General features: G+C 46.8%; 1 protein-coding gene across 5 annotated transcripts in view; it reads right to left on the bottom strand.

The window, feature by feature from the left end:
- RBM19 (RNA binding motif protein 19) overlaps positions 1-18,029 on the bottom strand; it is a 192,420-nt gene that overhangs the window by 73,775 nt on the left and 100,616 nt on the right. The gene's annotated exons all lie outside the window — the stretch shown is intronic.

An 18,029-nucleotide genomic window follows, 5' to 3' on the forward strand; every position in this document is an offset into this window, starting at 1 on the left:
CCTGAAGCCACACCACACGTGTGGCTTCTCCATGGGCCCATGCTGTGAGGGTAAACAGCCCCTTATCCCTTGCTCACTGCCCGGGTCCTGGAGGACAAGCAGTGGATAATGCTGAGGGAGTCTTGTCAGTTCATGTGACAAGCAGGAAGCTGACTCTCCTGCCAACCTAGCCTTTCCGTCCCCCATGGTGGTAAACACACATTAGCGCACCCGGCTCTCTGAGCGCACTCCAGCTCAGAAGGCATCCTCACAGCTGGGCTGGAGGCCTCTCATTTGCACACCAGGTCTAGGTCTGAGGCAATTCTGCCAGGGGTTCTGGGAGCTAGTATTTAAATCAGCTTCTATGGGCATGGCCTGTATGGCCCTTATTTAGTGAGAAGGGATGAGGCTTTGTTTCCCTTGGAAAGGTAAAGGGGTGGGAGTGTGTTCAGAGCTTGGGACGCGGAGGCAGTTCCTTGACAAATGGCCCACCTGTCGAACCCCAGTCACCCTTCCCACCCAGTGTTTTCCTGGTGGGGCCCTGAAGCCAAACTCCAGAGAGCAAAGGGGCTTGGCTGGAACTGAACAGAATCAAACAGGGAAACACGGCCAGTGACCCTTCCCTTCCCCATCTCCAAAAATTCCAGGACAAAAGGCCCATTATTTCTTGGTGACCAAGACCCTCCTCTTCTCTTCCTTCTCTGTCCTCCCTACCCACTCCCCTTTGATGTCCATTTATCACACACACATACACACACACACACACACACACACACACACACACACACAAATTGCTGGCAATAAATATTTAATGCCCATGGCATTTGAAGAGATTTGTTATTTTATTTGAAAATCTACACACACTCGTCTGTGTGTATGCAGTTACACACACTCACACACCCACACATACACAAACACAGATGTGTGTACACACACAAGTCTGAGATGCTTGTTCATGTGTATGGGGACACACACACACACACACACACACACACACACACACACACACACGTACATCTGAGATGCTGCAGGGCCAAAGAGCGATTGGGAATAAACACAGTAAAGGCCATAAATGCTCTCATGAAATGATATAAGCTAAATCCAGAGAGTTAACCCAGTGTACTGCCAGCATGACCAGGCATCTATCTACCCAATTTCCTAAGGCAGTATGGTGTGTAAATGTAGCATTATGAATCCTCAAAATGAATCTGCACGTCTCCTCTGAGCTTTCCCCATCTCCCTCCTTTCCATCCCCCCCACTCCTCCAAGCCCTTCTCTCTTCTTCTTTGGAAGCAACAGCAAAATCACAGAAGCATCCCCAGGAGGGAGAGTGAGGGTTGGGGATGCAGCCTGCCGGGCTGTCCCAGCTGTGGCTTTATCTGGGGTGCCAGTGGGGAGCCGGCAATGTGCTTGGGGGAAGATGGAGGGTCGGGATGGTGTGAAAGGGCCTGCCAGGGACGGCAGTATTGGATGGGGTGGGAATCTAAACAGGAGGTCAAGCGGCTGCAAGCTCCCAAGTCTTCCAATACTGGCTTTATTCTGCCACCTAATGGCCAACTCTGCCCACAACAGACAGAGGGCCTGCCTCCCTCTCCCTGCTGCCAGCCCCCCCCCTCCGGTCTGGTGTTGCATTTGTACAGGGGGTGGGTGGCAGGGGAGCCCTATGGCTCTCAAAGAGCCTCCATAAGTGGGTTCAAGCAAATAAAAGCCCCCCCCCACCTCAAATGATTTTCCTTTGCCCTTGTGATAATTAACAATGTCACCACCACGGGTACCTAAAGATAGAAGTGTGTCGTGAGGATGGGCTCCAATTAATTCAGCACCTTTTGCTTTAAGAACTCAGAGCATTTACATATTCAACGAAGGTCACTCTCAATGATCTGGAGATGGCTCCTCCATTGTGGTGATTATTGAGGGAGGGCTCTTCTAATCACAGACTTGGAGCTGGGGGGAACCTCTAGAGCACCCGATCTAACCTTCCCTCCTTTGACAGGGGATGAAACTGAGGCTCGGGAGAAGAGGGGACTTCACCAAGCTTGCATAGGCAGGAAGAAGCGTGGCCTTGGGCGTCCTTCCCTCGAGAGACTGCCCAGGACTGAGCCCACTGCCGTGGAGGCTGGAAAGAGTTGCCAACTGTAGGGATTTGACTGTGTTGCCAAAATGGATACCAAAGCTGCTAAAAACAAAACAAAACAACCCCCAAACCTGGTGTGCTAAATCCTCTTGACCTCTTCTTCCTCATTATGGCTCATGTCATCATATCACAACCCACTAGCTTTTACATAGAGCTTTATGGTTTGTGAAGTACTAAACACAGTATTTCAATCGGGGCTATTATTATCCCCATTTTATAGATGAAGAAACAGAGGTGAGGTGACTTGCGCAGGGTCACACAACTAGTAAGTGTCTGAGGCAGGATTTGTACTCAGGTCCTCCTGACGCTCGTGCTTTCGGGCTCACATCAAAAGTATGATGTTGGTGCACAAGTTATCTCAGTATTTGTGGACTTGGCCTCCCATGCAGTAACTTGCAGTTCTCATTTTTAGTGAAAATCTCCACTTCCCATATGCAGATTTCCTTCCAGCCCGGGCGGACGTCTGGTAGGCTGGCCCCAGCTTGCGCGTCTTTGCCTGTCTGCATAAAGGGGGGTGCCTGTTGGTTAATTCCACATTTGATCCAGTGCATAGCAGGCAGCTGGTATGCTATGCATGGTAAGTAGGTGAGGGTCCAGAGGACAGCAATGAAAATAATTATGAGGTTGGAAAGAGCTATGCTGAAGGAAGTCTCAAGGAACTGGATTATTTCCCCTGAAGAAGGTCAGCGGGTCTGGCGATGGCCAATGATGGGCAGGTTGGGGGGAAGCACTAGGGGGTTTAGAAACAAGAGACAGGAGTCTCCAGCCCTTGCTTCCCCCAAGATGAGCTATATCACTGCAGACAAACCCCTTCCCTTCTCTGGGCCTCAGTCTGCTTATCTGCCAAGTGAGGGGCTTGGCTGAGACGACCTCCATGTTCTTTTCCAGGCTCTTGGTTCCCTTCTAGGGACAGGATTCAGGAGCCTGGTGAGTCACTCTTTTTCTCCTTCCTCCCAAGATCAGGTCTAGAGGTAAAAGGCTGAAGTACAGAGCACCTGGGAGAATGGAAATGCCATCTGAGGGAAGAGCTTCCCACCTAAGGGTCAGGGGACCCTCGGATATGATTCCAAAGCAACTAGAAACATGGGATTCCCCCTAGCTGTTAGGACTGTCTCCTTCCTTAACTTATATTGTATTTCCCTAAAGGCTATGGCCATCCCCTTGCTCCCAAACCCCTACCAGAACAGAAGCTCCCAGAGGGCAGGCACTGTTACGGTTTTCACCCTGTTGTTCCAACAATCCAGTCTTACACACCAGGCCATCCTGGTGGCACAGGCACCCGAGAGCACCGGGCCTAGAGCCAGGAAGACTTGAATTGAAATGTGGCACCAGACACTTACTTATTAGCTATGTGACCTTGGGTGAGTCACTTCCCCTCTCTTTGCCTTAGTGTCCTCATCTGTAAAAGAAGGATAATAACAGCCCCTTGAGAGAATACCTGTAAACCTCTTAGCACAGTGTGTGGCACCTGGTAGGAGCTCTAGAAAGACTAGCTATCATCACCATCACTGCTATTATTATTACCATTACTACGACTATTATAATCATTATTATTATTATTAAATCCATGCCCCAGTCCTAGGGGGAACAAATCAATCCATTCACCTTTGCTGCTGCTGTCCTACAGTCCTATCTAGCTGATCGAGGACTGAACGTGTGCAAACTGGCCCTCTTAGCCTGCTGTATCTCACAGCTGGGCCCAGAGACATCAGCATCATGCCTAGTCCAGCTGGCCCCCCCAGAACAAGGGCTCCCCATCACCTCTCCAGCAAAGGCGTTGTCAGCCTCTAGTACAATATGAGCTCTCTGAGGGATGTTTTCTGTTTAAATCTGTTTCCCCAGCACTCAGCACAGTATCTGGCACACAGCAGGTGCTCAATACATGCTTTTCTCATACATTCATTCAAACATTTATCAAAGACCTACATGGGCTTGGCCACTGGGATACAAAACCAGAACAGATTATAAGGTGGTTTTCATCCCCCCATTCTGTCTTTTCCTCATGACTCTTCTCAGACCACGTCCCTGAAGGGGCTGGGGATGCACTTTCTCCTTACCTCTCCCTCTTAGATTCCCTGAATCCCTTCAAGGCTTTGTTCAGACACCATCTCCCATGGGAAACCCATCCTTCCTGAGTGTCCTAGTTATCAGTGCTCTCTTCCCACAGAAAGAACATTGGAGTCAACGGTGCTGGGTTCAGATAGAGGCTTTGCCTCTTACTACCCATGTGACCTTGGGCAAATCACTTTTTTTAAAATGAAAAAATGAAAAAAAAAATGAGCCTCAGTTTTCTCATCTGAAAAGTGGGGTGGGGAGGGAGTTGGAGTAGATGGCCTTAAAGGTCCCTTCTAGCTCTTCCGGTCCTTCATCAAATTATCCTGTGTTTACTTATCAGTGTCCTCAGACAGAGGCATAAATTCAGAGCTGGCGAGGATCTTAAAGGCCACGGGGTCCATTTCTCTCATTATATGGATGAAGAAATGTTAAATGACTTGCCCAAGGATGCATGTAGTAGATGGCTGAGACAGAATTCGAATCCAGGCCTTCCTGACTCCAAGTCCACCATGCCACAGAACACATGCTCCTTGAGGGCAAAGACTATGTCTTCTTAGGACCAGAGTGCACTTTGATGTTTACTGAACTGCACTGAGCTGAATCTGACAGTTTCTAGGACCTCCCCTCCTGAACGGAATGCCTCTGGGCTAGCCAGCCACTCTGCCTCAGTTTCTTCATCTGAAAAAAGGGACAACAGAGCACAATAGAAACCATTTTCAAAGGAACCCCAAGTGAGAATTAAAAAACAAAAAGGGGGGTGGGGTTGGCAAGAGAAATCGATAAAGTACCCTGAGCTCCTTGGAGATAAACGATACATAAATACCATCCATGATTATGGCTCTTATCTGACAGCAAGGTCTATGAAACAGTTTTTTAGAGCAGTACTGGAGGGCTCTGAAGGAAGCTCACTGTGAACTGTGTCTCCTTGAGAATGGAGATTGTCCTATGGGGGAGTACCTGAGATGGGGAGAGACAGAGAAGGGAGAGACAGGAAGTAAAATAACAGGGAGGCTGTGGACTCCCATCAGAGGCCCAGGCTTCCCTGCCTGGGGAAGGAGAGACACACACTCCCTACTGTGTAGATAATAGAAACCACAAAATAGCAATTACTGTATCAGAAACTGTGAATAAAGAGGACACACTGGGCCTTTAAACATGCCCCCTTTTCCCTCCCCCACCATGCTCACACTTCAGTAACAAACTCACACCTCACTTTTCCAATTATTTCATTCACCTCCAGTTCACCAATTACTCCTTCCAGCCCCCCACCCCCCAAGATCATGATTTGTTGTGAATTTGCGGGTTTTCAACAACAGGATTGTTTTCGCATTTCTAATTTATTTCGAGGTGTGTGGTGGCTGCAGAGGTGGTGGTGATAGGGGGAGGGGGAGAGGGAGGGCTGTCTGGATCTGCAAACCAATTATGCCCAGACCCTCCAGTCAACAACTCCAAGGTATGCAAATCATGTTTGCGCACAGGCCCGGAATGTAAAAACAATGCTTGGGATGTAGCTGCTCAATGGGGACTTCCTCACTGCACGCAAATTTTGAGCTGGCAAATTGGACTGGCATCCAGGGAGGGCTGGCACCCACCTGCCTGGGGTCTTGGGCTCTGCTCCTGGAAAGGGAGGAATCTCAGCTGCACAAATCCTCTCCTCTTTTTAGACCCTTAAAGCCAAGTCCCTAGGAAGTGACGGGCGAGGGAGGATGAGAGGCAGAGCCATGTCTCTATCTCTGCTGCAGGACACAACGGCATGCCCTCTCTGGCGCTGGGGAGGAGGTGCTCAGCTGTCAGCGGGCCCTCCCCGGAGCACCCCGGCACCCGAGTGCTTGACCTGTTCTTCTCCAGAGCCCGATTCCCTGACTCCTACCCTCCCACTCTGACGCCTCCGAGGCATGGAGAAGGTGTGCCGGTGTTACTCAAACCTCCCCCTGCACACAAACTGACACCGAGGAGGGAGAGGCATCAACAGCAAGGCAGGAGGACCCGGGCCAGAGCATCGATGAGGCTTAACCCAGTCGAGGGGAAGCTTCCCTGAACGAGAACTAAAGGCTCTCCCCCCTTTTCCCGATGGTGACTGCACCGTCCAAGGGAACAGATTGTAAATATCAGAGTCCAACCCCCTTGTTTTACAGATGAGGAAACAGGAGCCGGAGAGGAGGAGGGCTGAGGATCCCTGCACTGAGCTTTCCTCTTCAGGGATGGGTAGGACTGGATGGCATAATGGATGGCGCCTTCCAGGGACGACACCCCATCTGACATGATCCCCATCACCCGGAGCTGCTGCAGCTGCACACACTCGAAGAGGCCTATGAAACTTCTCATTCTTCCTGAACACTCATCAGTTTGGAATGGCTTTTCCCTTCCCCTGAATCTCCAGCCTTCTCCTGGTCCCTACCCCTATCTGGCCTTGAGGCTGAGGTGGCTAGGCAGTGGCGCTCCATGGGCACACAAAGTTTAGATTTTTCCTCTGTGCCCCACAAAGTTTAGATTGTGAATTACTGAAGCTCTGGAAAACGGAGGCCATCATATGAGGGGATATTAGAGGTGTGGATGTGTGTGTGTGTGTGTGTGTGTGTGTGTGTGTGTGTGTGTGTGTGTGTGGGGGGGAGTTGGAGAAAAGAGAGAGTGATGTTGTTTCATTTCACCCTTGAGGCAACACTGAGAGGTAGGCAGGGCAGAATTATGTCCATTTTATGAATGGGCAAGTGGAGGCTAAGATATGATCATAAGTCTGGCCCTTCAGAATCAGGACCTCGGATAAGGAAGGACCCTCCGAGGCCACTCAGCTATCTCTACTTGAACAAAAATCCCCTCTATAGAGCACAGCCGTAAGTAAGTGGATATTCAGCTTCTTCCTGAAGACCTCCAATGAGAGGGAACCCACTCGAAATGTTAGAATCTTTCAAAGAAACTAACATGCCACTAATCATTACATTTCTGGCCCTATCGCTGCCTCTGAAAGCAGAGGAGCTGGGTTCAAATCCAGCTTCTGAAGCTAAGTACTTGTGTGCCCTCTCCTGTGGCTACAAGATGAAGTCCCAGTGCCCCTTCTGTTGCTCTTGAAATAGGTGTTGGCTTCACAAAAATTGATTTTTTTACATTTTCTTAAAAGGCTCCTTGTGTTTCTGATTTCAATTCTCCATGCCTGCCAAAGTATGAAGGTATTTTTGGCTCCTGGTTTTCAGTGTTGTTTCCTCTACACCATATGAAAGAACCACTACAAGGCACGGTCCTTGCCCTCAGTGACTCATACAGCTGGGGAGCTATCAACACACACATACACACATGGCCCTCTCTCACAAAGACTCTGTAAGAGTCACACAACAAACACAGCCACCTCTGGGAAAGACTTGTCTAAAGACCACAAAACAAAGACTAGAACTCAGGTCTTCTGCCTTCTTTTCCCATCCCTTAAACTACCAAGCACGGCCTGAGATCCAGAAGAGACTTTACAGGCCACTGAATCCAACCCCTTCATTTTAGAGATGAAGAAACTGAGGCATAACTCATTTGATCTTGACAATAACCCCAGGAGGTAAATGCTATTATTATTCCCTTTTTATAGAGGAAGAAACTGGCAGAAAGAGGTTAAGTGACTTGCCCAGGGTCATAGAGCTACTAAGTGTCTGAGGCAGGATTTGCACTCAGCACTTAGCCAGGTGCCGGGGATGCAAAGGCATGAAACAGTCTCTGCCCTCAAGAAGCTTATGTTCTAGCCTAGCCAACCACAGCGAAAGATGCTTGGAGAGCCATCACTGCTGCTTAGGCAGATGTGAAAACCTGCCTAGCTTAGAAACCAAGCCAACAAACTGAGAAGGCATCTTGTGGAGAATTCTCCCTAGCCCATCTTCCCAACCTAACTACTCACTCTCCTTGGAGGAATAACAGATAGACATACGGAAGCCTCAGAGTGGGAGACGACAAGCAATAGTGACCACATCTCCAGACTGGATGCTGATAAACCAACCCAGGGGGACGAGGAGGTTCTCTAGCTAAGCAGTCCCTTGAAGATGACTAGAAATTTTTCGGTCCCTCTTGCTGTGAATCCTATGGCAATGCAGTGTACCAAGGGCTAGATGCAAAGCTTCCACAGATGACTGAAACCAGTTTTGGGAAAAGCTGAAATGTATAATTTTTTTTAGTGCCCTTTACAAAGATAAAAACAAACAAACAAGTAAACCATTATGTTAGTTTAAAAACATAAAAATGTATCATGCATATCTTGGTTTGTTCATAGTAACAGTAAGTTTGGAATATTTAGAGATGAGGAGCCCTGGGAAGTAGCTGGAAAGATACAGGAAGAAAATATCTTCTTTTCTATTTGGCTATTCCTTCCTTCCCCTCCCACCTCCCCATGACACATAGATGTACAGAAAGAGGCCTTTGGCAGGATGGGCAGCCATGATGGCCAAGGGGACATTAGACCACAGACTAGGCTATCTGAAGTGGGGCTGAAAGGACTGAGCACGTTTAGCCTGGAGAAGACAGCTCACGGTGGGCAGGGCAGGAGTGTGGTCTCTGAATGTTTGAAAGATGTCCCTGTGGAAGGGGGATGAGGCTTGCTTAGCTTGGGGTGGGATGCAGAGAGGCAGATTAAAGCAGGAACAATCAGATCCATCCAAAAGGGCCTGGGCTGTCAAAGGGAGGGGGGAGGTCATGAGCTCTCTGTCACCTACAGTCTTTAACTATGGCCGTGATGGCCCCCTGTTGATAGGATCCCTGAGGTCCCTTTCAATCCCAAGTCTATGGAAGGATATAGAGGGAAAATCAATTCATTTCCCCTAGTTTTGCCATTTTTTCTCTCCTACTGAAGGTATGCTTACTTTTGGCAATGAAGGAGGGCAAGATAATAATGGAGGAACAGGTTTTATTGGGAAATGAGCTATCCACCCATGCCAGAGCAAACACAGACATCTTCACCAGTCAAGGCCGGTAATGAACTATGGAGGTCAACCAAAGCTTGGGCATGTAGAGGGAGTGAGGGGTAAAAGGCGGATGAGGCCAGCATTTCCTCACACACTAAAATAGAAGGAAGCCTCCAACATGCTGACTGTCAATGCTCAATGGAAGACTTTGGAAGAGTCACAGAATATGAGTGTTGGATAGGACTTCAGAGACCATCCCAGCCACCTGACCAGAACAGAAACAACATGGCCTGCAGGCAGTTATCCAGCCTGAAGACCCCCACTTGGCAGTAAAGGTCAGGGAGGGGTAGGATGGAGCAGGGGGCAACTCATTCCATATGGGATAATTCTAACAGCTGGGCCTAAGTCTTGCCTGAATCAGCCCCTCTGCAGCTCACACCCCCTGATCCTAGTCCTGCCCTTTAAAGCCAAGAAGAATGATGGAAGATGATTGACCTGTATAAGTGGAAAGAGTCCTTCCTATCTGAGATCATGGGTCCTTTAAATATGGAAGTTAGGCCTTTTTAACCATAGTGATGACCACCTAGTTTCAGCCTCATATATTGATAGGGAATTAAAACCCAATGCCATCTTGATACTCCAGAATGGGCTGGACCCAATGATGAATCTCAGGGGCACATTCTCTCTTGTATCTCAATAGGTTGGTTAAGAATGAGTAAAAGGCCGCTGGGCAAAGGACTGGGCCATTTCTGTTTTTCAGATAACAGACCTTCAGGCTTATAGAACATAAGCTCTTTGAGAGCAGGCATGAATTGTTTCTCTGTGTCCTTAGCCCAGAATAAGCACTGAATTAATGAGTGCTGATAGGTGCATTGCATTAGGCAATGTTCAATGGTAAATTATTCCATGCAGTGGGGTCAGTGGGCATTGTCAGGGGCATTAGCCCATGCCCTGTGATATGACCAAAATATACTATCAAAAACTCACATTTCTACGGCATCTTAGGGTTTCTAAAGAGTTGCCCCCACACTTCACAATAGCCCTTTAAAGTTGGTTGTGTTCATTACCCTCATTTTAGAGGTGATGTGACTTTCCTTGGCCCTCAAATGAGGATCTGACGTGACAATGAGTGCAAAAGCACTGTGAAAATTTTGAAGAATTATATCAATATGAATTGTTTTTATATAGCTGTGAGGTGGCGTAGTGGGGAGGGCACTGGACCTGGCCTTGGGAAGACCTGAGTTCAAATCCTGTCTCAGACATGTAAACCAGGCCAAGTTATTTAACTCTCCTAGCCTCAGTTTCCTCATCTGTAAAATGGGGACCTCTACAAATGAGCACCCTTCTCAAAGGGTTGTTATAAGGATAAAATGAGATAACAGGAAGGAAGTGTTTTGCAAACTAAAAAGTGCTGTAAGAATGTGAGCTATTACAACACCCCTCAGCATACATCTTGAAGCAGGTCCTTTTCTCTGAAAGGAATTGATGGTGAGTTTACAAAGTTGTTTCCTTTGAAAGTATGGCCAATGGTTTCTGAAATCATGCTTGCCTCCCTTTCTCTTTTTCTTCTTTGTTAAAAGGGAGTCTTTAAGACCGAGCTTTTCCCATCATTTGTGCCCATCTTGGGGAGAGTTGGACACAGACACATCCCCTTATCTTCCTCAGGGGAACTCTGTGCCTCCAAGACTGAAAGCCAGCCAGCTTCTGAACAACAGCAGAGGAGAGATGATGGGCACGGTATTTAGCCTCTCTCAATAGCCTTTCATCAGGGCACTTTCACAGTAAGCATGAGCCCTCTCTTCTATAGCTGAGGAACCCGAGGGTCTGGAATCTGTTCAATGATAGCTCTGGATCAGAGCTGGGGCTGGTGCAGAATGAACCTAGAAGCTTGGAGGGCCTAAGTGGCTAGGGGTTAGCGTTTACTAGCTTGCTGTGGCTTACGGTTCGGGGAGAAGGGATGGAATACTGGGGAATCAGAACCGGTGGTCTGCCTCAAGAGCTATGAAGCTGTCAGAGGAACCATGAGGCATCCTTCACAAAGATGAACTAGTTAAGAGCTTGAGTCCCCAAGACCAAAACCATTTTCTGGGACTGGTGGTAGGGCAGTGCTTGGGCTATGTACTGGGGGAAGGGTTTTGGAGTTTCCAAAGCCAACGCTCTTATCTACAAGAATTTGTGTCTTTTTTTTTTTTAAAGGAACTTACTTCTTAAGAGGCCTCATTCAGCTATCATACCCTGCCCCATCCCTCCAAAGACAGAAATTCATATTGTTGCACTGCTTATCCACAATAAATAAGGAAGAATTATGGGGAGGGATATGGGCAAAAATCTCCCAAGACGAGCTGCCATGAATGGACTGGAATCTGTACCATCAAAGGGTGAGCTCATTAATGAGATCATGCAGTACAGAACCTTTGCAGCCATCCAGCCCAACCCCAATTCATTTTATAAATGAGGAGAGTGAGGCCCAGGGAAATGAGATGACCTCCCCAAGGCCTCCCAGGAGGCTGTGACAAAGGCATAATCCAAATCTTAGCCTCCCAACTGCAAAATTCAGAGTTTTTTTTTTCCATTGGCCCATGCAGTCGGCCTTATCAAATCACTGAAACATTTAAGCAATCTGGCAACAAATAGAATCTGAGGAGATGGAGGTGGGAATGCAACAGCTAAACTGCAGGAGAAGAGAAAATAACCTCTCTTGTTTCTGGTTTTGTTTTGTTGTGGTGGTGATTATTTTTGGTTTGGACATGTGAGTGGGTGTCAGTTACACCCAGCATGTAAAATCCTTCCATTGATGCCAACTGGCAACTCATCTGTAACTTAGAGCACTGACTGTCGATTTAGAGCTAAGGGAGACCTTAGGAAGTCATCTATTCCTACCTCCCCATTCTACAGGGGATGGGGGCCAATGCTAGGCATCTTGACCTGTCTTGCCACTGGACTCCAATGACTCTGGAGGAGAAAGAAAGGCTGAAAATTTGGTGCAGCTCTGCCTCAATTACATCTAACTCATGCATAAGTCAAGAAGCCATGCTTGTAATGTCACTGATCTTTGACCATGAAGGATGAACAACGACAACATGGGAGGAGGCTGAGGCCTAGGGAAGTGACTTAGCCAAGGTCAAACACATGGAAAAGCAGGGAAGTCAACCTGGGTGGGTCTCTGGCCTAACCCTCTACTCTTTCCATTGCACCTACCTGCCCACATTCTCATAGTCAGCTTGTGCGCGAGGCAGGGCTGTAATCAAAATCTTCCCGCTTCCACATCGAGCCTCCTGTTGTCCAATAACCTTAGCCACTGGTTAACTGTCAGGAATGTGGGTGGCATGATAAGGGCTCTGGCTGGGAGGTAAGGCCCCGGGGAGCCAACAAGCTGGAGGTTCAGCAGTGTCAGTAACTCAGGTGATGCTGGTCAAGTCCTTAGCTCTCCAGGCCTCGGGCACCTCTCCTGTAGAATAAGGGAGCTGGGTGACTAGCAAAGGTATTGCTTGTCCAGTTCTTTAACATTCCACAGTTCTGTGGGGACTGGGAGAATGTTGGAGGTTGACTGAGGAGATAACCCTATGTTCACAATGAAAAATTTTTCCGCATGTTGTAAAAATATTGAATACAATGAATTCAAAGCCAAGGGATCAGAGTTCCAATCCCAACTCTACTGCTCGGTAGCAGTGTAACCTTGGACAATTTATTTAACCTCACCAGACCCCAATTTCTTCATCTGGAAAAAAAAATGAAGGCTTTGAACTTTACTCGTGAGTTTCCACTAAACCTTTAAGTATTTATGCTAAGGTGTCTGCAAAATATAGTTTGGGAGAAAGTCTGTTGCTTGGTCAATGTAGTTCTTTGGTGGGGGGGTGGGGGGGTGGAGGAGGGAGGGAATCTTTGGACACTGCCAAGCTCTGACTACACATCGCGCAATGCTAAGAAAAGACTGGTTGGCCAGTTTAAGTGGCCTCACATGGACCTAGGGATCCCGGGGGAAAAAAGATGGCCCAGTGGATAGAATGCCAGGCCAGGAGTCAGGAAGACTCATCTTACTGAGTTCAAATCTGGCTTCAGATACTTACTAGCTGTGTGACCCTGGGCAAGTCACTTAACTGTTTGCCTCAGTTTCCTCTCCTGTAAAATGAACTGGAGGAGGAAATGGCAAATCACTTCAATATCTCTGCCAAGAAAACCCCAAATGGAGTCACAGAGAGTCAGACACGACTTAAAAAACAACAACTGAGATAAAGAGAGTAGCCCTAAAGGGCAAAGACTGGCACGATTTAGTGATTCCCCAAACCCTTTCTCAAATGCTTTCCCCAGATTGCAGCCAGAAGGGACCTCGGTGGCACTCTGACGCCCCTGCTCAACAGCTCCCACAAGTGATCACCAGCCTTTACTCCAGGACCAATCTAACACCTCCCCCTCCCCATCCCCACCTCCCTTCCAGAGGCAGTCAATTCCGCTCTGGGATGACTCTAGTTATTAGAAAGTTGCTCCTCACCTTGGGCTAACTTCCACCCACTGCTCCTGCTTCTGTGGTACTAGTCTGATCCTTTCCTGCATGACAGACTACTGGACGCCTGGAGAGTACTATGACCATGCCCCCACCCCCATTCTCTTAGATCTTCTTTTTTCCAAATACAGCATCCCTAGTTCCTAGAATCACTGCTTTAGAGCTAGCAGGGACCTTAAGAGGTCAGCTTGTTCAACTTCCCCATTTTACAGATGAGGAAACTGAGGCCAAGAGAGGTGAAATAACTTGAAACATGGGTAGTGACCATCAGAGGCAGGATCTGAACCCACATCCTCTGACCCCAAGGCACTTTGCACTGTACCATGCTGCCTCTGGAAGGAACTACCTAAATCCCTCTATCCGATATTCAAAGAGCACAAACTCAAGGCTCTCCGTTCTTCCTGGAGGAAGGTAGAAAATTGGGAAAGAATTTTTACAACCAGTCTCTCTGATAAAGGCCTCATTTCTAAAATATATAGAGAATTAAGACAAATTCATAAGAACACAAGCCATTCCCCAATTGATAAATGGTCAAAGGATATGAACAGACAGTTCTCAGATGAAGAAATTAAAGCCATCTATAGTCATATGAAAAAATGCTCTAAATTGTTATTGATTAGAGAAATGCAAATCAAAACAACTCTGAGGTACCACATCACACCTATCAGATTGGCCAACATGACAAAACAGGAAAATGATAAATGTTGGAGAAGATGTGGGAAAATTGGAACACTAACACATTGTTGGTGGAGTTGTGAAATGATCCAACCATTTTGGAGAACAATTTGGAACTATGCCCAAAGGGCTACAAAAATGTGCATACCCTTTGATCCAGCAATAGCACTTCTAGGGCTATATCCCAAAGAGATCAAACAAATGGGAAAAGGACCCACATGTACAAAAACATTCATAGCAGCTCTTTTTGTGGTGGCAAAGAATTGGAAATTGAGAGGATGCCCATCAATTGGGGAATGGCTGAGCAAGTTGTGGTATATGAATGTAATGCAATACTATTGTGCTATAAGAAATGATGAACAGGCTGACTTCAGAAAAACCTGGAAAGACTTATATGGTCTGATGCTGAGTGAAGTGAGCAGAACCAAGAGGACTTTGTATACAATAACAGCCACGTTATGCAATGACTAAGATTGTTAAACTGAACCCTTCTCAGCATTACAAGGATCTAAGACATGTCCAGAGGCCTTGGGATGGAAAATGCTGTCCACATCCAAAGAAAGAACTATGGAAGTCGAATCGCTATCACTTATTTTTACCTTCTGTTGAGTTTTGTTTCATCTTTCTGATGGTTCCTCCTATTGGTTTTAATTTTTACTTACAACTTCACTAATGTGAAAATATGTATCATGGGTATGTAAATGTAAAGCCTATATCAGATTGTGTGCTGTCTTGGGGAAAGTGGGGGGGAAGAAGGGGGAGAAAAATTTTCAACTCAAAAGCATATGGAAGTGATTGTTGATAAATCAAAATAAATTAATAAAACTTAAAAAAAAAAAAAAGAATGTCCTTCCTGGGGCAGCTAGGTGGTGCAGTGAATAGAGCTCTGGCCTTGGAGGCAGGAGGACCTGAGTTCAAATCCAGTCTCAGGCACTTTCCACCTCACCAAAAAAAAAAAAAAAGAAAAAAAAAAAGAAAAAAGAAAAGAAGAAAAAGAATGTGCTTCCTAAAATGGCGTGGCCAGAATTGAACCCACTGCTCTAGTTGGGGTGTGACCAGGACAGATGACAGCAGGGCTGTCCCCATCCTCAGTCTCTGACATAACTCCTGTCTTCATTTGGCCTGAGACTCATATTGATCGTGCCCAGGTGCTGCTACTTTGGGAAAACCAGGGAAGAAAGTGCTTCCTGAAGCCCGGGAGCCTCTGATCTGCCATCTGTGGGCTGAGCCCATGGGGACACGGCTTTTCCTTCTGAAAAAGAGGTCCAGGCAGACCTTCAGCCCCCTGAAGAAGGCTTTCTGGAATACTTGGCAGAAGGTGTTTTGCTCCAGTGCCTACCTCTTTCCCCTCAGGGTCTCAGCAGCCTCTAGGACAGCTAATCCCATTACAAGAAAATAAAGTGGATAATTCTCACTAATGAAATCATTACAAAGATGTGGACAGCCAGAAGTGGACTTTAGAATCAACTTCATGCTCTTCTGTGACATTATACCCCAGCAGAGGAAATATCTGAAAGGAAGGGGAAAAACAAGCCATAACACCCTCATTCTCTTTAGCTTAAGACGCGCTAGGGAATGAATCTGCTCTCAGTGGAACGTTCCAATTACTATCATCACAACCATCATCACCGTCATCTCCAGAAAGACCCCAGGAAAGAGAAAGCAAATGCTGTTAGTGGACAAATGCAGGATGTGAGGTTGTACAGATCTGGGTTCCAATCCAGTCTCATCCCAGACACTTGCTGGCCACAGCCTCTAGAGCCTTGGGCAATCAATCAATGAGTATTTATTAAGCCACTGCATTGCCAGAGAGACTTCCTGTCTGCAAGTACCAACAATTAAGCAAGCACAGGGTAGGGACACCCCGGAACCTCCCTTACCTCCTGGCTCCTCCCCGCCCTATAATATCCCATGCTGGCCCCCTCTTCCCAGTGGGGAATTCCTTAGGGCCCCATTTTGGGGATAAGCTGAGGCAGGCCACACATCATTCACTTCTCTGCTATGCTTTCGACTCTTAAGGACTTTACGCCCAGGGCCCCCACAAGAGTAACTGTTCTCCAGACTGACTTTAGAAAAACCTGGAAAGGCTTGTATGGTCTGATGCTGAGTGAAGTGAGCAGAACCAGGAGAACAGTGTAGACAATAACAGCCACATTGTGCGATGACTAATACTGATAAACTGAACCCTTCGCAGCATTACGAGGATCTAAGACATCCCCAGAGGCCTTGGAATGGAAAATGTTATCTGCATCCAAAGAAAGAACTATGGAAGTTGAATTGCTACCATTTTTCCCCCCTCTTCTGTTGAGTTTTGTTTCCTCTTTCCGATGGTTCCTCCTAGTGGTTTTAATTTTTACTTACAACTTCACTAATGTGAAAATCTGTTTAATAGGAATGTAAATGTATAGCCCGTATCAGATTGTGTGCCGTGTTGGGGAGGGTGGTGGAGAGGAAGGGGGAGAAAAATTTTAAACTCAAAAGCACATGGAAGTGATTATTGATAAATCAAAATAAATTAACAAAATTTTAAAAAAAGAGTAACTGTTCTCTCCTCCCTTCCTTCCTTTTCTGTGTCATCTTCTCCTATCAGAATGTAAGCTTCTTGAAGGCAGAGATAGTCTTTCTTTTCACTTGTGATTTTATCTCCAATTCTTAGTACAATGTCTGGCACATAGTAACTGCTTAATAAATGTTTGTTATCTACCTACCTACCAACTAGGTGGTGCAGTGAATAAAGTGCCTCAACTTCTTCATCTGTAAAATGGGGATAATAATTTTGTTTGTCCTTCATTTTTGAAGAGGACTAATGACATCACAGGGGGATGTCCTGACTTGCATATGAATTATATTGAAGTGAGGAGGAGTTGCACAAAGTCCAGTGACAAGACAAAAGTCAGTTTGACTGGCAATGGCCTGGGATGCAGCGGACGACCTTGGAGGCTCTGATGTCTGACCAAGCTCTAAGCTCTTCACAGCATCTGCTCCAGCCACCTTTCTGGCTTTTAGAACAAACTGTCCTCATCTGCTCATGCTACTGAGGCGAGGGGGAAGTCTTCATGTGCCTGGGATAGACATCTCCCTACCTCAACTGAAGGGTTTGAGGCCTGTCAATTACTCTCAGCTTGGTCTAGCCTGTCTGCCAAGACGGTTTTACTGGGATGTGGCCGCTGAGCAAGATACAGATGCTTGGAGTGACAGGTGAGCATTGCGTTGGGTGAATCAGGTAGATCCCAAAGGTGGATGAGCAGCCCTGGAAAGGGCTCAGCAGCTCTCACACCAGAGGGGCTAGTCTTCCCATCCCCTTCCCCTTTTTCAGGGGATAAGAACAGCACCAACTCCCAGGGTTGTTGAGAGGATCAAAACAGATAATAACTGGAAAGTGCTTAGCACAGTGCCTGGCACACAGTAAGCACTACATAAATGTTAGCTATTATCATTATCATCATATACAAAGTGCTTAGTAAACATTAAGGTACTATATAAATACCATTATTATCATCTACAAAGCACTTTGCAAAACTTAAGGCACAATATACATGTTGTTATTATTATTATTATTATTGTTATTATTGCTGCTATATACAAAGCACTTTGCAAATCTTAAGGTACTATATAAGGGCCAGCTCTCATTAAGAGAGAGGCTAAAAAAAGAAAAAAAAGAGGGAGGGTAGACAGAACTGAGGATACTTGGTTTAGACACATAAACACCTGGCAGGGGGCGAGGAAGGAGAGGCACATGTCTTCCACTGTCTGAAGGAAGGCTATGGAGGAAGGATGGGGAGCTGCTCTGCCTGCCCCAGAAGGCAGGCCAACAAGC

Source organism: Phascolarctos cinereus, unplaced genomic scaffold (assembly GCF_003287225.1).
Source record: "Phascolarctos cinereus isolate Bilbo 61053 unplaced genomic scaffold, phaCin_HiC Scaffold_4;HRSCAF=312, whole genome shotgun sequence".
In the NCBI taxonomy this organism is placed as follows: Eukaryota; Metazoa; Chordata; class Mammalia; order Diprotodontia; family Phascolarctidae; genus Phascolarctos; species Phascolarctos cinereus.